The following is a 19,566-nucleotide window of genomic DNA, read 5'->3' as shown; positions in this document are numbered from 1 at the left end:
GCAGAAAACCTTCAGGCCAGAACAGAGTGGGATGAAAAAATCTTCTGACCAAGAATATTCTATCCAGCAAAGCTATCCTTTAAAAGTGAAATAAAAATAAAGTATTTTGCAATTAAGCAAAAAAAAAAAAAAAAAATTTACCACCACCAGACCAGCCTTACAAAAATGCTGAAGGGCGTCCTGCATTAGAAGTAAACATCATGAAAAGATAGGACACCACCAAATTCAGTAACACAGCAGGTAGAATCATTATCCAAAAACAAAGTGACAGGTTTTATTTCTTATCTTTCAATACTAACCTTGACTGTAAATGGACTAAATTTTCCAATGAAAGACTTAGTTTAGCTGACTGGATAAAAAACCATGACCTCATTATATGCTGCCTGCAAGAAACTCACTTCACAAAAATACACACAGACTGAAATTGAAGGAATGGAAAAAGATATATCAAGCAAATGGAAACCAAAAGTGAGAATGCATAATTATCCTGATATCAGATAAAACAGACTTTAAGTCAAATGTTGTAAAAATAAATACAAAAGGATATATTTTGATAAAAATTTCAATTCAGTAAGAACATGTAACAATCATAAATACATATGAACCCAACACATGACCACCCAGATATATACAGCAAACACTATTATACCTAAGGGAGAGATAGACTAATACAATAATAGTGGATGACTTCAACACCCCACTCTCATCAATGGATAGATCATCTAGACAGAAATTCAATAAACGTATATTAGAGTTGGAACATACTACAGAGCAAATGGACCAACAGACATTTATAGGCCATTTCACACAAGAGCTACAGAAAACAAATTCTTCTCATCAGCACATGGGACTTTTTCTAGGATACACCACATATTAGGCTACAAAACAAGTCTCAGCAAATTTTAAAATTCTGAAATCATATCGTGTGTCTTCTCAGACCATAAAGGAATAAAACTAGAAATCAACAAGAAAAACAGAACACTCAAATACTTGGAAATTAAACATGCTACTGAATGATCAATGGATTGAAGAAATAAAAAATGAAATCAAAAAATTTCTTGAAATAAATGAAAATGAAAGCAGAACATATCAAAACCTGTGGGATACAGCAAAAGCAGTATTAAGAGGGAAGTTTATAGCATTAAATGCTTACATTAAAAAAGATATACCTCAAATTAAATATCTAATGATGCATCTAAAAGGCTTAGAAAAATAAGGAAAAAATCAGCAGGAAGCAAGAAATAAGGATCAGAGTAGCTATAAGTGAAATGAAATTGAAACTAAAAAAAAAAAAAATTGGTTTGTTGAGAAAAAAATAGCTAAACCTCAAGCCAGAATAACAAAGAAAAAAAGAGAAAATACTCAAAATTAGAGATGAAAAAAGGAAATACTACAACCGACACTATCAAAATACAAAGGATAATAAGAAAACAGTATTAAGAACAATGTGCTGGGGCTGGTGCTGTGGCTCAGCAGTGTGTTAACACCCTGGCCTGAAGCTCCAGCATCCATTATAGGCGCTGGTTCTAGTCCCAGCTGCTCTACTTCCTATCCAGCTCTCTGCTATGGCCTGGGAACGCAGTAGAAGATGGCCCAAGTGCTTGGGCCCCTGCACCCATGTGGGACACCCAGAACAAGTTCCTGGCTCTTGGCTCCTGACTTCAGATCTGCGCAGCTTTGGCTGTTGTGGCCATCTGGGGAGTGAACCAGCGATGGAAGACTTCTCTCTCTGCCTGTCCTCTGTGTGTAACTCTGACTTTCAAATAAAATAAATCTTTAAAAAAAAAAAAAAAGAACTATGTGCTAATAAACGGGAAAATCTCAAAGAAATGGCTAAGTTTCTGGATATGTACAACCTACAAAGATCAAATCAAGAATATAGCGAAAATCTAAACAGACCCATAACAAGCAAAGAAATTGAAGCAGTAATCAGAAGTCTTCCATTAAGGCAAAAGTCTAGGACCTGATGGCTTTACCTCTGAATTCTACAAAACATTCAAAGAGGAACATACTGCAACACTTTTCAAACTATTCCAAAATATTGAACAGGATGAAACTTTGCTAAACTTTTTATGAAGCCATCATCACATTAATAAAAAAAAACTACTAACAAATCCTTAAACAGAGATTTAAATATTCAACCAAACACTAACAAATTGAATCTAAAACCACATAAAAATGATCATACACCATGATCAAATGGAATTTATCCCAGAAATGCAAGGGTGGGTCAACATTTGCAAATAAATAAGTGTCTGAAATCACATCAACAGAATGAACAAAGGCCATATAGTCATCAATAGATGCAGAGAAGGCATCTGAAAAGATTCAACACCCCTTGAGGATTAAAAAAAAAAAACCTCCACGAATTAGGTATAGGAGGAACATACCTCAAAATTATAAAGGTCATATACCACAAACCAGCAGCCAATATCATACTGAAGGGAAAGCTTTCCCTTCAGATCTGGAATAAGACACTTTCATTACTTATTCAATGTAGTACTGAGAGTTTTACCAAGAGCATTTAAGGAGGAGAAAGAAATAAAGGCATAAAACTGGAAAAGAGGAAGTCAAATTATCCATGTTGCAGATGACATGATGTTGCACATGGAAAAACAAATACTCCAAAGAATGGTTAAAATTGATAAACCAATTTAGTAAACTTGCAGGTTACAAAATAAACATACAAAAAGCCACGGCTTTTTACATGATAGTGATGAATTCATTTGAGAAATCAAGAAAGAAATCTCATTCATAATAGCCACACACACACACACACACACACACAAATAGTAATATATTTAACCGAATAAGTGAAAAGTCTAATAAAAATTATCGAACTTTGATTAAAGAAACCAAGAACACACAAAAAATGGAAAGATATTCTTTGCCCTGGAATTGGAAGAATCAATATCATTAAAAAGTCTATACCACCTAAAGCTATCTACAGATTCAATGCAATCTCTATCAAAATACCAATAACAGGCTTTCCAAGTTGGCAGAATGGTGACAGGGTGGTCTGCTCTAGGTTAGGCAAAAATAGTAGAAAAAAAGTAGAGAAAGTGCACTCTCAGGGGAAAGCTGCAGGGGAAACTTCAGTGGAGACTCCAAGGAAGGAGTGGAGACACTGTGGATCTGTGTAAAAGGTACAGACACACAACAGGCACAGACACAGCAAAAGACCCCAGCAGCCCCGGTCCGGAGAAAGCACCAGCTCTGCAAGCAACGTGGGGAAACTGCACAGGCCCACGGCACTGTTGACACAGCTGGAGGGAGGGCATGGTGCACTACACCATCTTTGAGTCTAGCACAGAACCCTGAGGGGAACAGGACAACTATGCACCCAGAGGAAGGAAAAAAAGTGGCACATCTCTTTGTCTCCAGCTCCCCCCTCCACAACAGCCTCCTGCAGCCCGCTGTGGGAGGGCTGACACCATTTTGAACAGGTAGCAACTGTGTGCACACCCAGCAACTAGCGGTGACAGTCTCCATCGTGTCAGTAGGGGTGACCACAGCAGTTTGGGTTAATTGGTGGGGACAGTCACCACCTTGTCAGTGGGGTGACAGCAGCAGCTCCGCCACACCCACCCAGCAACAGGTGGGGAGAGGGAGCCATTCTGACGGAAGTGCCACCTGTAAGGACTCCTGTACATGCCCAGCATAACTGTGAAACGTGTACGGCTGCAGCTGGCAAGAATTGTGCACTCGTGTGATCCAGCTATTTTACCAGAGAGAAATATCGGCATTCCCCACTAACTTTGAGTCCGGTTTGGGGGGCTGGCAGGAGGTCGGGCACCCACATACAACTGTGGGGTTCCCCCAACCTCTCACCGAGTTGCAAGCTCTGGGGCTGCCAGGCTCAATCCACCTGGGTGGAACATACACAGATAGCAGGTCTGAGAACCCCTCAGTCCGTGGACAGGACAGGCTAATGGGATGGACTGGATCCCTGGATGCTGAGACTGTGAAAACACTGACTGCATGAGAGAGTGCAGGGTGTAGCTGGGTCTCCGGGAAACCATTGTGAGTGTCTCCACATGCTCAGAGCTCCCTGATCACCTGGGTGGATCACTGCAAGGGGATCTGGACTCACACTGAGGACTGCACAGATCCTTGATGCAGTCCATGTGGAAGTACAGGTGAGTATTACACCAATAGAGGGATAACACCTGTGCACTAATTACCATGGAAGAGAGGAGGTGAGGGTATGGTCAAACCGAAAGAGGTGACCATACCACTCCTTCTGTTAAAAAGGGATAAACCAGCTCAACTTGGGTGTTGATACTTGCCCCACCCTGGAGCACTGACCAGAGCTCTCTGGCCACACTGGCAAACATCTCTGGGTATTCTCTGAAAGAGAAGACACTCCACTAAGCCACAGAAGCTTAGCTCAAAGATAAAAAGTCATCAGAGGGGAAAAAAGTATCTCCAAAAATGCCCCCAAAATACTCAAGAAACTCAAGAAATAATAAGGAAGATAACATGAAACCTCCAAAGATGGGCACCCATATTTGATCCCAAACAGGTTTAACCTGCCACACCACAATTCTGGCCCCAAATCATTTTGTTTTTCCAATGAAAAATGAAAATACATCCCAATACTTTGCATTCACTTTTAGTCTTATTCTGATATTAATGCTCAGAATAGCCTTAACATCCATCTCTACCCAAAATGTCTCACTTCTCTTTAACAAAGGAAACTCAGAGATAAGCAACTGGGTACATAAAACAACCACTTACAGCTATGTGTACCATTTTTACACCTTCTTAAAGTGTCAAAAAGAATATGTCCAGCAAAATAGTCCAAAGGAATAAAATCTCATAATATGAAAACCATTAGCAAGAACTCCTCACCAATATTTCAATATTTTCTCTTGCAGAGAGATTATTCAAGCACTTATAAACTATCCATTTATCAATTTACTACTAGTCTGGACTCCTAAATTAAAAAAAATGCAAACTATGGTTTTACAGACATACTCATGAACATAATTACTGTTAATATAGTTTTTCAAAATTGTATTTCAACTTAGTTTAGTACACTTGATTTTCTTAAGCCTTATCATTATTTTCTTGTACTGTTAGCCTACCTGATCAAGAAAAGTGGAATGAAAAGTTTAGAAAGTTCAGATTAACTGATCACAAGAAACCTAAATGTTACTTATAAATCATGTGTTTGTATTATACTCCATTCACAATATCTGGGAAAATCCATGATAGGTGTTCTTTAACCAAGATTACAAAAGTTTTATTCTCCTTACTTAAGGGAATAAAGGAATATTTTAACAGAAAAAAATGTGCGAGCAACAATTTTATTTTAACAAGCTACCACATCTAAAGTAATGAGTCAGATCTTTTATTTGTGGGAATTCCTGGGTTGTCATATTCATGAAATCACTTCTAATTCTCTATTAACTAACCACAACTCATCTCTATTTTAAAATGCTACACATTTATTAGCTTATAAAAATTAATTTATCAAAGCTCATACCTGTAACTTTGAGTTGGCAGAGCCAAGATGGTAGAATAGTGAGGGCACACACTGATAGTCCAGGAAAAGATAGTTTAATAAAAATGGAGTTACTGTAGTTTCGGGGAAAGGCTCAGGAAAAAAATTGCAGAGGAAACTCTTCCAGATTTGGTGGATGTGACACGGAGGACCCACAGGGAGAGCAAGGACACCCACAGCTCTCAGCAGCCCAGCCGCGGAATCTACACACCAGCGCTGGAAGAGGTGGTGAGGTCAGTAAGCCTGAGGCATTGGCAGGGAAATGGCAGAAAGAGCCTAGGGGGAACAAGGCTTGAAGCCCCACTGGGGAAAGTTCACCAGGCTAACTAGAGGAGAGAAAAAAATAAATAAAAGGTACCGGCACGGACATGAGCCTCTCTCCACTCAGCTTACAAAAGCAAGCAAGACAAAGAGCAGGCACCACTTTGGACATACTTGCATCAACCAAGCAGAGAAACCTGGCTCTGGTGGGGAGAAGTAACAGGAGGTTAGGACCTACTGAAGGTGTGGAGCTAATGAACTCAGACTGTGAAAATCTGAGAGTGTGGGAGAGAATTCATGGAGTATACAAACTCGGTAATCTTGGCAACCCAGTGGGAGACTGAAGGGAAATTTGAAATCACACAGAGGACTGCATAGACCCTTTGTGTGGTCCTTGGGGCACAGCAGACAAATATTATACCCACAGGGGCCAGATTTCATACACTGACTACCCTCAATTCCACTCAGCTGTGCGGAATTACCTCCTTTCTGAGAGAGAGAGAGAGAACAAACGAACAACCGGGATGAGTCACCTTTGGCACACCCTTAACCCTGAAAACCAAACAGAGCTCTCTGGCTACATCCATCACATGCCTCTAAGGATCCATCAAAAGCAGACAGTCCACTTAATCTAGAGTCATAGTATAACGAGAAAAAACACCACAGTGAGGGAAGAAGAAACCAAAGAATATCTCCACAATGCCAAGCAACAAATGCAGAAACCGAGGAAACAAGGAAGACACAATGACGTTCCCAAATGAACAAGACAACCCAATTCAAGATTATGAAGATGATGAGATAGAAGAAATGGAAGAAACAGATCAAAAAATTGATAAGAACATTAAGAAGTTCTCAAAAACAAATTCTTGAACTACAGAAATCCTTACTGGACAGGATAGAAAATCTCTCTCGTGAAAATGAAATATTAAGGAGGAATCAAAATGAAATGAAGCAACTAGAACATGAAACTGTGATAGTGAAGATAAATCAAAATGAAATGAAGAATTCAACAGATCAAATGACAAACACATTAGAGAGCCTTAAAAACAGAATGAGTGAAGCAAAAGAGAATATCGGACTTAGAGCACAGGAAAGTACACAGTCAAACCAAAGAAAAGAGGAAATTAGAAACCTAAAAAATATTGTCGGGAATCTACAGGATACTATTAAAAAACCCAACATTCAGGTTCTAGAAGTTCCTGAAGGCAGTGAGAGAAAGGATTAGAAGGCCTTTTTAGTGAGATATTAGCAGAGAACTTCCCGGGTTTGCAGAAGGACAGAGACATCCCAGTATGGGAAGCTCATAGAACCCCTAATTAACATGACCAAAAGAGATCCTCACCATGACACATTGTAATTAAACTCACCACAGTGAAACATAAAGAAAAGATGCTAAATGTGCAAGAGAGAAATGTCAGATTACTCTCAGAGGATCTCCAATCAGACTCATAGCTGACTTCTCATCAGAAACCCTACAGGCTAGGAGGGAATGGAGAGACATAGCCCAGGTGCTAAGAGAGAAAAACTGCCAGCCCAGAATATTATATCCTGCAAAGCTCTCATTTGCAAATGAAGGTGAAATAAAGACCTTTCATAGCAAACAGAAATTGAAAGAATTTGTCGCCACTCATCCAGTCCTGCAAAAAACGCTTAAAGATGTGCTAAACACAGAAATACAGAAACATGTCAATCAATATGAAAGAAGGTAAAGGAAGAAAACCTCCCAGTAAAAGGTCACAGGACGCTCAAAGCATATATTAGAAAATATCTTTGGGAAAATGGCAGGGCAGAGTTACTACTTATCAATAGTCACACTGAACGTTAATGGCCTCAACTCTCCAGGTAAAAGACACAGATTAAGGAACAAAACCCATCTATTTTCTGCCTACAAGAAACACATCTTTCCAACAAAGATGCATGCAGACTGAAAGCAAAAGGTTGGAAAAAGATATTCCATGCCAACAAAAACCAAAAAAAAGCAGGTGTAGCCATATTAATATCAGACAAAATAAACTTTAACACAAAAACTGTTAAGACGACAAAGAGGGGCACTATATAATGATTAAGGGATCAATCCAACAGGAAGATGTAACTATTATAAATGTATATGCGTCTAATTACAGGGCACCAGTTTATTTAAAAGATATATTAAGGAACTTAAAGGGAGACTTAGATCCCAATACAATAGTACTGGGGGCTTCAATACTCCACTCTCAGAAATAGACATATCAACAGGACAGAAGACCAACAAGGATACAGCAGATTTAATCGACACTATTGCCCAAATGGATCTAACAGATATCTACAGAACTTTCAATCCTACATTTAAATAATTTACATTCTTCTCAGCAGTGCATGGAACCTTCTCTAGCATCGACCACATACTAGGCCATAAAGCAAATCTCAGCAAATTCAAAAGAATTAGAATCATATCATGCAACTTCTCAGACCATAGAGGAATGAAGTTGGAAATTAGCAACTCAGGAATCCCTAGAGAGTATGCAAACACATGGAGACCGAACAACATGCTCCTGAATGAACACTGGGTCATAGAAGAAATCAAAAGAGAAATCAAAAACTTTCTGGAAGTAAATGAGGATAACACAACATATCAACACTTAGGGGATACAGCAAAAGTGGTGTTAAGAGGAAAGTTTATAGCAATAGGTGCCTACATCAAGAAATTGGAAAGGCACCAAACAGATGAGCTTTCAGCGCATCTCAAGGATCTAGAAAAACTGCAGCAAACCAGACCCAAATCTAGAGGGAGAAATAATTAAAATCAGAGAAGAAATCAACAGGATTGAATCAAAAAAAATTACAAAAAATCAGCCAAATGAAGAGCTGGTTTTTTGAAAAAATAAACAAAATTGACACCCCATCGGCCCAACTAACTAAAAAAAGAAGAGAAAAGCCTCAAATCAATAAAGTCAGAGATGAAAAAAGGAAATGTAACAGACACCACAAAAATAAAAAGAATCATCAGAAATTACTACAAAGAGATGTATGCCAGCAAACAGGGAAACCTATCAGAAATGGATAGATTCCTGGACACATGCAATCTACCTAAATTGAACCAGGAAGACATCGAAAACCTAAACTGAGACAGAAATTGAAACAGTAATAAAGGCCCTCCCAACAAAGAAAAGCCCAGGACCAGACGGATTCACTGCTGAATTCTACCAGACATTTAAAGAAGAACTAACTCCAATTCTTCTCAAACTATTCAGAACAATCGAAGAAGAGGGAATCCTCCCAAATTCTTTCTATGAAGCCAGCAACATCTTAATCCCTAAGCCAGAGAAAGATGCAGCATTGAAAGAAAATTACAGACCAATATCCCTGATGAACATAGATGCAAAAATCCTCAATAAAATTCTGGCTAATAGAATACAACAACACATCAGAAAAATCATTCACCAAGACCAAGTGGGATTTATCCCTGGTATGCAGGGATGGTTCAATGTTCACAAAACAAACAATGTGATACACCACATTAACAGACTGCAGAAGAAAAATCATGATTATATCAATAGATGCAGAGAAAGCATTCGATAAAATTCAACACCCTTTCATGATGCAAACTTGAAGCAAATTGGGTATAGAAGGAACATTCCTCAATACAAGCAAAGCAATTTATGAAAAACCCATGGCCAGCATCCTATTGAATGGGGAAAAGTTGGAAGCATTTCCACTGAAATTGATACCAAACAAGAATGCCCACTCTCACCACTGCTATTCAACATAGTTCTGGAAGTTTTAGCCAGAGCCATCAGGCAAGAAAAAGAAATTAAAGGAATACAAATTGGGAAGGAAGAACTCAAACTATCCTTCTCTGAAGATATGATTCTTTATTTAGGGGCTCCAAAGAACTCTACTAAGAGACTACTGGAAATCATAGAAGAGTTTGGCAAAGTAGCAGGATACAAAATCAATGCACAAAAATCAACAGCCTTTGTATACACAGACAATGCCACAGCTGAGAAAGAACTGCTAAGATCAATCCCATTCACAATAGCCACAAAAACAATCAAATACCTTGGAATAAACTCAACCAAGGACGTTAAAGATCTCTACGATGAAAATTACAAAACCTTAAGAAAGAAATAGAAGAGGATACCAAAAAATGGAAAAAATCTTCCATGCTCATGGATTGGAAGAATCTACATCATCAAAATGTCCATTCTCCCAAAAGCAACTTATAGATTCAATGCCATACCAATCAAAATACCAAAGACATTCTTCTCAGATCTAGAATAAAATGATGCTGAAATTCATATGGAGACACAGGAGACCTCGAATGGCTAAAGCAATCTTGTACAACAAAAACAAAGCCAGAGGCATCACAATACCAGATTTCAGGACATACTACAGGGCAGTTGTTATCAAAACAGCATGGTACTGGTACAGAAACAGATGGATAGGCCAATAGAACAGAATTGAAACACCAGAAATCAACCCAACATCTACAGCCAACTTATATATGATCAAGGATCTAAAATCAATTCCTGGAGCAAGGGCAGTCTATTCAATAAACAGAGCTGGGAAAATTGGATTTCCACGTGCAGAATCATGAAGCAAGACCCCTACCTTACACCTTACACAAAAATCCACTCAACATGGATTAAAGACCTAAAATCTATGACCTAACACCCTCAAATTATTAGAGAACATTGGAGAAACCCTGCAAGATATAGGTACCAGCAAAGACTTCTTGGAAAAGACCCTGGAGGCATAGGCAGTCAAAGCCAAAATTAACATTTGGGATTGCATCAAATTGAGAAGTTTCTGTACTGCAAAAGAAACAGGAAAGTGAAGAGGCAACCAACAGAATGCGAAAAAATATTTGCAAACTATGCAACAGATAAAGGGTTAATAACCAGAATCTACAAAGAGATCAAGAAACTCCACAACATCAAAACAACCAACCCACTTAAGAGATGGGCCAAGGACCTCAATAGAAATTTTTCAAAAGAGGAAATCCAAATGGCCAACAGGCACATGAAAAAAATGTTCAGGATCACTAGCAATCAGGGAAATGCAAATCAAAACCACAATGAGGTTTCACCTCACCCCAGTTAGAATGGCTCACATTCAGAAATCTACCAACAACAGATTCTGGCGAGGATGTGGGGAAAAAGGGACACTAACCCACTGTTGGTGGGAATGCAAATTGGTTAAGCCACTATGGAAATCAGTCTGGAGATTCCTCAGAAACCTACAGATAACCCTACCGTTCGACCCAGCCATCCCACTCCTTGGAATTTACCCAAAGGAAATTAAATTGGCAAACAAAAAAGCTGTTTGCACATTAATGTTTATTGCAGCTCAACCCAAATGCCCATCAACAGTAGACTGGATAAAGAAATTATGGGACATGTACTGTATCGAATACTATACAGCAGTCAAAAACCATGAAATCCGGTCATTTGCAACAAAATGGAGGAATCAGAAAACATCATGCTGAGTGAAATAAGCCAGTCCCAGAGGGACAAATATCATGTTCTCCCTGATTGGTGACAACTAAACGAGAACCAAAAAGGAAACCTGTTGAAATGAAATGGACACCATGAGAAAAAGTGACTTGATCGGCCCTTGTCCTGACTGTTGAGGTACAACTTAATACTTTATCCCTTTTAGTATTTTTTTTGTTCTACTTAATATTATTGGTTGAACTCTGTAATTAACACAATTATTCTTAGGTGTTTAAGTTTGACTGAATAGTGATCCCTGTTAAATATTGGAGTGGGAATAAGAGAGGGAGGAGATGTACAATTTGGGACATGCTCAATCAGACTTGCCTCAAATGGTGGAGTTAGAAATGTGCCAGGGGATTCCAATACAATCCCTTCAAGATTGCATGTACCAATGCCATCTCACTACTCCCAGTGATGAATTTCTGTTCACAATTGATCATAATGATAGGTCTAAGAGTCAAAGGGATCACACAAACAAGACTAGTGTCTGCTAATACTGATAGAATAAAAAAGGGAGAGAATGATCCAACATGGGAAGTGGGGTACACAGCAGACTCATAGAATGACAGATGTCCTAAACAGCACTCTGACCTCAGAATCAGCCCTTAAGGCATTCTGATCTGGCCGAAAAGCCCATGAGAGTATTTCAGGCATGGAAAGCCAAGACACTCTGGCAAACACACACACACACACACACACACACACACACACACCAACAACAACAACAATAACTAAATGAAAGGTCTCTGCGAGTGAGATCCCAGTAGAAAAAACAGGCCATCAAAGGAGGAGGTACCTTTCTCTGAATGGAGGAGAGAACTTCCACTTTGACTATGACCTTGTCTAAATAAGATCAAATTCAGCGAACTCAAGAGGCTTCCATAGCCTTGGAAACTCATGACTAGAGCCTAGGGAGAGATTTCTGATGCCATAAACAAGAGTGTCAAATTGTTAAGTCAACAACAGGAGTCACTGTACTTACTCCTCATGTGGGATCTCTGTCCTTAATGTGTGTCCGATGTGAATTAATGCTATAACTAGTGCTCAATCAGCATTTTACACTTTATGTTCTGTGTGGGTGCAAAGTGATGAAATCTTTAGTTAATATACTACATCGATCTTCTGTATATAAAGATAGTTGAAAATGAATCTTGATGTGAATGGAATGGGAGAGGGAGCGGGAGATGGGAGGGTTGTGGGTGGGAGGGAAGTTATGGGGGGGAAAAGCCATTGTAATCCATAAGCTGTACTTTGGAAATTTATATTTGCCAAATAAAAGTTAAAAAAAAAAAAGCCAATGGAGTTAGGAGAACATGATACACAGTGAACTGAAAAACTATAAAAACCATCATTGTGCACCTTTAGTAAAAGGCCAATGGTGTACAGAGAAACACAATCATGGCAGTTAACATATCAAAGATCTGTTCTTTACAATAAAAATGAGACATATCACTATGAAAACAAATCCACAAAAATAGATGAATAATACAACTCTGAACTCATGCAAAGGCAGACCTTGTCAAATTCAGGCATTACATCAATTTTCAATCACTGTTAAAATCCATGATGAGTAACTTACTGTTACACACAATCAGATCAGCAGGAACTTTTGTCAAAAAGAGTAACAGAAGTAGAATATTGAAGCCAAGACCACCTGCCACTCTATGCTTGACTTCACCACTGCTCAGACTTCTGTGGGCACATCATGCCTCCTAGAAAGGGCTCCCAGAAAACGGTGGCCTCTGGGGATGCAGCCCCAACTCATTTATATACTTTGGATATAATAGTTTGTATTCATGACCATCCCTCTGACAACCCAGTTATGGAGAAAAAGAAAATGTACAAACTTTAAAGCAGTAAAGAGGAAAAGGGGAATAAATAAAACTTGCCCAGTCTAACAATATAATAGTGGGCTATCAAGAACTGACCAAAAGCTATCAAACATATATAATCAACATATGATCTGTAGAAATTCCAATATGTGTTTTTAATAAGTTTAAAACCTTATGTGAAAACGTAAATAGTCATTCCAATTTTTTTTAACTTTTATTTAATGAATATAAATTTCCAAAGTACAGCTTATGGATTACAATGGCTTCCCCCCCATAACGTCCCTCCCACCCGCAACCCTCCCCTTTCCCATTCCCTCTCCCCTTCCATTCACATCAAGATTCATTTTCGATTCTCTTTATATACAGAAGATCAGTTTAGCATACATTAAGTAAAGATTTCAACAGTTTGCTCCCACACAGAAACAAAGTGAAAAATAGATGATTTTTTAAATGATGATGAAATCAGATCAGACCTATTGTCATGTTTAATCCCAGTGAGAGTCAAGTTGGGAATTGATAATTTTTTTTTTTTTTACAGAAGATCAGTTTAGCATACATTAAGTAAAGCTTTCAACAGTTTGCACCCCCATAGAAACACAGAGTGAATACTCTGTTTGAATACTCGTTATAGCATTAAGTCTCAATGTACAGCACGCTAAGGACAGAGATCCTACATGAGGAGTAAGTGCACAGTGACTCCTGTTGTTGACTTTACAAATAATAATAGTCATTCCAATTCAATGTTAAGACTCTACCTATATTTCATTTGTATACAAGTTAACTAAAATACCAGGACAGAGAAAAGGATAAGTGGAAAACATAGTATCAGGATATTCCCAATGACATGAGAATGTAGGTGGATATATTAATATCAGAATTTTTATGAACCAAGAGGTTCAGCATCTCACATTTAGGGCAAGAGGATTTTTGAAAATGATTCCAAGAGGACCCAACGAGGAAGGGAGTTTCTTCAGTAAATGGTATTGGGTAAACTGGATATCCACAAGCCGAAGAGTGAATTAGAGCTCATCTAGAACACAAACAAAAATCAACCCCAAATGACTTATCAATTGAAACACAGTAACTGAAACTCTTGAAGAACCAAAAGGACACAGAGCAAAAGCTTCATGACACTGTTGCAGGCAGGGATTTCTTTGATATGCCCTCAAAAACATAAGCAAAAATTGAGAGCTGGGACTACATCAAATGGAAGAGCTTTGAAATGGAGAAAATGTGTGCAAACCATGTAATAAGGGACTAATATCCAAACACACCAAAATATCAAATAACTAAGAAAAACCAGTTTTAAAATGAGCAAAAACCTGAACAGACATTACTCAAAAGGAGACATACAAATGGACTTCAAATATATATGACAGGATCTGCCACATCATTAATCCCCAGGGAAATTCCTAATAAAGCCACAATGAGAATCACCTCACACCTGTTACAATGGCAATTGTCTTTGAATTTTTATGATTTATTTTCACTTGATTTGAAGGAAAATGAGGGGAGATGAAGGGGAAGGGGGAGAGGGAGGGAAGGAGATTGGGGAAAGGAGGGGGAGGTGGGAGAGAGGAGGGGGAGGTGGGAGAGAGGAGGGGGAGGTGGGAGAGAGGAGGGGGAGGTGGGAGAGAGGAGGGGGAGGTGGGAGAGAGGAGGGGGAGGTGGGAGAGAGGAGGGGGAGGTGGGAGAGAGGAGGGGGAGGTGGGAGAGAGGAGGGGGAGGTGAGAGGAAGACAGTTTATTACATATTGTATACATCAATATTGTTGAGAGCAGACTGAGTGCTTTACCCACACGTGAGATTATACATATGAAACAGCTTGATCTAGTCATTTCACAATATACACACATATCAAAAGATAATGTTGTACCATAAATATGTAAAATTTTTCTATCAATTGAAAATAAATATGAGGCCGGCACCGCAGCTCATTAGGCTAATCCTCTACCTAGCGGCGCCGGCACACCAGGTTCTAGTCCCGGTCGGGGCGCCGGATTCTGTCCCAGTTGCCCCTCTTCCAGGCCAGCTCTCTGCTGTGGCCAGGGAGTGCAGTGGAGGATGGCCTGTCGCTCCCCCATTCGCAGAGGAACAACACTGGACCCTGCGCTGTTCTTTTTTGCCCAGCCCTCCCTGGGTTAGCTGCCGTTCCCTCATTCGCGGAGGAACGATGCCGTCCTGGGTTAGCTGCCGGGCCCCTGCCTCCGCGGAGGGGCGGCACCCCCTGCCGCTTTCCCCGCTTTCGCGGAGGAGCGGCACACCGCCGGCCGGCTCTCAGGGGTTCCTCAGATGGTTCCTCAGATGTTCCCTCAGATGTTCCTGGTGCATGTTGTCTCTCTCCTCCTTTGTAGTCCTCTTCCACCAATCCCAACTCTGCTACCCACACGCCGAGTACGCTGCTCTCCTCCCATCAGGAGTAGGATCAGCTCCTGCAGTTTCAGTCAAACTTGCGAGGCAGCTGCATGGAAGTTGTTTACTCCTCCCCAGCACCATATTGTGGGAGATCAGATGCATAGAATTACTCTTAGTTCCAGTAATTTAGTCTAGTCTCAGTTGCTCCCCACAATGGCCCAAGTCCTTGGGCCCTGCACCCGCATGGGAGACCAGGAGAAGCACCTGGCTCCTGCCATCAGATCAGCGCGGTGCGCCGGCCGCAGCAGCCATTGGAGGGTGAACCAACGGCAAAAGGAAGACCTTTCTCTGTCTCTCTCACTGTCCACTCTGCCTGTCAAAAAAAAAAAAGAAATATGAAGCTTAATATCTAGTGATACTATGTATATCCACATTTATGTACATATTTAAGTACAGAACCTGTATAAGCTGAAAAGTGGTATATCAATTAAAAATAAATATGAATAGCTAATGAGACTATACATGTAGACATTCATGTACGTATACACAATACTGAACCTGTAGAAACCTAAAACATAGCTGTGAAGTGTACAAAAAAACAAGAATAACTAATTCATTCTCAATTATAGAGGAGAATCTTAATGAAAATTTCTTGGATATTTTTAGGCTAAACAGACAAAGACATTTGTAGGGTTAGACCAAGCCACCAAACCTGAGTGAGCCTGTTCTAATGGGTACTTATATACACTACCAAAGACGGAGCACATTCCCTTCAGAGGAACCTGTATCTGCATAAAACAGATCTCCACAATCAAAAGGTGATGAAAATCATCCCCTCAAAGCATATCCACTGGAATTTAAAAACCACACTTTGAAATCATTCCCAAATTAAAGAATACATAAAAGAATACAAATAGCCAATAAGAAATACTCCACATTTCAACACGTGTGCCATGCTGCTAAAACAGAACTAGAGATTTATAACACTCCTATGCATATATGATACTAGAAGGGAAGGGGCACCGGTTGTGGCACAGGTTAAGCTGCTGCTTAGGTGACCCACGTCCCATATTGCACTGCCAGGTGGAATCCAGGCTACTACACTTCTGACTTTTGGAATCCGGGGAGTAAACTAGTGGGTGGAAGAGCTTCCTCTTCTCTTCTTCACTCTCTCTCCCTCCCCCCCCCTTACTATATCTTTAAAATCAATTTAAAATAATATTTGAAAAAATAAAACAATGAAATGTTGACAGTGGTATACAATATAAAAGCAACATAATGTATACAAAGAAAGTAAAATGAAAGGAATGATCAAATTAACAGAAATTTATATAATCCATTATACTTAAACATAATCCAAATATCAAATCCAATGTCAAAGCAAGCAAAACTCATAGACATTTTAAAGTGTTAAGATACTGTTAGTGGGATTATGGAACTGGAACTCCTGTACACTACAACTAGGAGTAAAAATTAGGAAAACCACTGTGAAAATGTATCAGTAAATTTCAGTGACGTCCTAACTCAAAATATATATATATATATATATATATCACTTGAGAAGGCTGCAATAGTGCATTTACAAATGTTCTAGCAAGTCCCAAAATTACTACTCTAAGAACACCTCAACCCCTTCTCAATTTCCTGACCTGAAATTTCTTTACAATCAAACATTTTCTGAACACCAGTTACCAATCAGGAAGCGTCCAATGAGCTAGAGACCCATGATGAAAGGAGTCTTTACCACGAAAAGATTCATGGATAATCTCAGGTGACCGACCTGCACCTACTCCTAGTGAAGATGATGGAAGTACAAGAGGTATTTACTAAGGAGTATGATGAAAACCAAATTGCAAGTAAAAATGAGTTCTCAAAGCAGTGAGAAGAGAAGGTGAAGTGCAGAAGCGCAGAACATCTCCCACAGGTGGGGCTACCTGAGGGCTCTGTAGGATGAATATCAGCTTTCCTTGAAAAGTACTTTAGTGGGAGAGGTGGAGACAGAATTGTAAGTAACAGACATCCTCCAGAAAGGCAGAGAGATAAGAAAATGCGCGGTGTATTTGAAGACTATGTGTATGATGAAAGCAGCAACAGACCAAGCATCCCGGGGCTGAATGTCAGCACACAAGTGTTACAAGAAGGAGTCAAGTATGGGGCCGGCGTTGGGATGCTGGCATCCCATAGAGAAGCACTGGTTCAAGGCCTGGGAGCCAGCTCCCTGCTAGAGTGCCTGGTAATGCAACGGAAAACCGCCCCGGTGGTCCCTGCCTCACTCCCCAGATACCCACATGGAGTTCCTGGCTTCTGGCTTTGGCCTAGCGCAGCCCTGGTCATTGTGGCCATTTGGGGAGTGAAACAGCAGATGAAAATTCTCTCTCAAATAACATAAATCTTAGTTTAAAAAAAAGTACAGTAACTTCTATGAATTCTCAGTACATTAAAGGGATTTAAGTCTGTTGCTAAAACCTGACACACGCCAGTCAAGGAACACCAGAGGGCTGCTTTAAACTCCAGACTTCGCACGGATTACGGACTGCTGAGAAACGCAAGAAACCTCTTACGCTCCGGCTCACAAGATGCTGTGGGGAGCCTAACGGAAGGGCTGGGGACTTCCTGCCTGGCCTTTCTCACCGCCTCCCTCGGGCCTTACCTGCTGCTCCCAGGGTGAGCACGAGCCAAAGCCGGAGTCAGAGCCCAGACAGCAGCCAAGGCGCGGGGACCCGGCGGTGTGCAGGCCCCGGAAGCCGGAGCAGAAGCAGCCGGCACAAGCTCCTCCTTAAGCGGCCCCTGCGGGAAGCCCCGCCCCTCCACGCTGCTCCTGTGAGTGACTGCACCTGTGCGCAGGGGTTTACAATGGAGAACATGGCAGGGTGTCTCTAACAGTGTTTCACCTACATCATACACGCGGATTCTTCGGGTTACACGCAAAGACGTCTACTCCAGGCCGGGGGTGGGAAGTGTGGCGTGGAACGGCCGGCCCTGGGGAAGGCGGCCCTTCCCGTTACCCATCAGGAAACCGAGGCTCAGCTGGTTGGCCTGTGAGACTGGCTACCTTCCTCGAATGAGCGTCAGGTGATGCCCAGAGGCCGGTGGAAGGAGAGAATTCTCTTCGGGTCACAGCTCCCCAACAGGTGCTCATGGTGCCCAGCCACAGTCACGGCAGCCAGGCACTACAGAGCTTAGGGGTGGGGTCAGCGGTGTGGTATAATGGGTAAAGTCACCACCTGCAGTGTCAGCATCCCATATCGGTGCCTGTTCAAGTCCTGGCTTCTCCACTTCGGATCCGGCTCCCTGCTGTGCCTGGGAAGGCAGTGGAAAATGGCCCAAGTGCGTGGGCCCCTGCACCTGTGTGGGAGACCCGAAAGAAGCTCCCGGCTCCTAGCTTCAGACCCACCCAGCTCTGGCCATTGGTGGCCATTTGGGGAATGAGGCAGCAGATGGAAGATCTGTCTCTCTCAAACTCTGACTTTCAAAGAAACAATAAATCTTCAAAAAACAAAAGAGCTTAGGGGTGAGAAATGGGGCTCCCGGGGCTCCACTGCGGCCCATCGGCCCACCCTCCTTCCCTGAGCACGGGCAGCCTTCACGCCCGCTGTGTGTGGCCCCTGGAGGCGGTGTCTGGGTCCAGCTGACTCAGTCCGGACGCCACCGCGGGCCGGGCCGCACGCAGACTCCAGGGCCTGAGGAAGCTGTCTCGGCAGTGAGGTGAGGAGGGCGGCGCCTGAGCCCGGCCCTGGCTCCAAGGCCACCCCTGTCGGCCCCTCCAGGGTCAGTTTCCACATCCTCCTCTGAGGTGCTGAGGCGGATTCCTCCTGCCCAGCCCGGACACGGACACGCCAGGCCCTCCTCCCGCTGCGCCTCGGGAACACCGAGCCCAGGGAGGCTCAGGGCTTGGCCACGCCCCTCTGCACCTGCCCCTTTGCGGGGTGATGATGGGACCCCAGTAGCTCCAGCTGGAGGGGCTGTGTGGGTTGAGCCACCACCTGAGACCTCTTTCAGCTGCCACAGGAGCCACCCCGAGGAGCTCAAGGGGAAAGGTGCCCCTCGGGAGGGCAGCGAATGGAAGGAAAGGCAGAGACAGAAGCCCGCAGAAAAGAGATCCACACGGCTCTCAGGGCCTCTGACTCCAGGC

General features: G+C 41.6%; 1 long non-coding RNA gene across 1 annotated transcript; it reads right to left on the bottom strand.

Annotated features, from left to right (window-relative positions):
• Nucleotides 1-15,211: 15,211 nt before the first annotated feature.
• LOC149128606 (uncharacterized) lies at nt 15,212-19,566 on the bottom strand. Its single transcript, XR_016221908.1, has 2 exons — nt 18,085-19,566; nt 15,212-15,807 (listed from the first exon to the last, which is right to left on the bottom strand). It is a non-coding gene; the product is annotated as an uncharacterized LOC149128606 (long non-coding RNA).

Source organism: Oryctolagus cuniculus, chromosome 1 (assembly GCF_051225735.1).
Source record: "Oryctolagus cuniculus isolate XC-2025 breed Fujian yellow rabbit chromosome 1, ASM5122573v1, whole genome shotgun sequence".
NCBI classification, from domain to species: domain Eukaryota; kingdom Metazoa; phylum Chordata; class Mammalia; order Lagomorpha; family Leporidae; genus Oryctolagus; species Oryctolagus cuniculus.
This window is presented reverse-complemented; position numbering and strand designations above follow the sequence as displayed.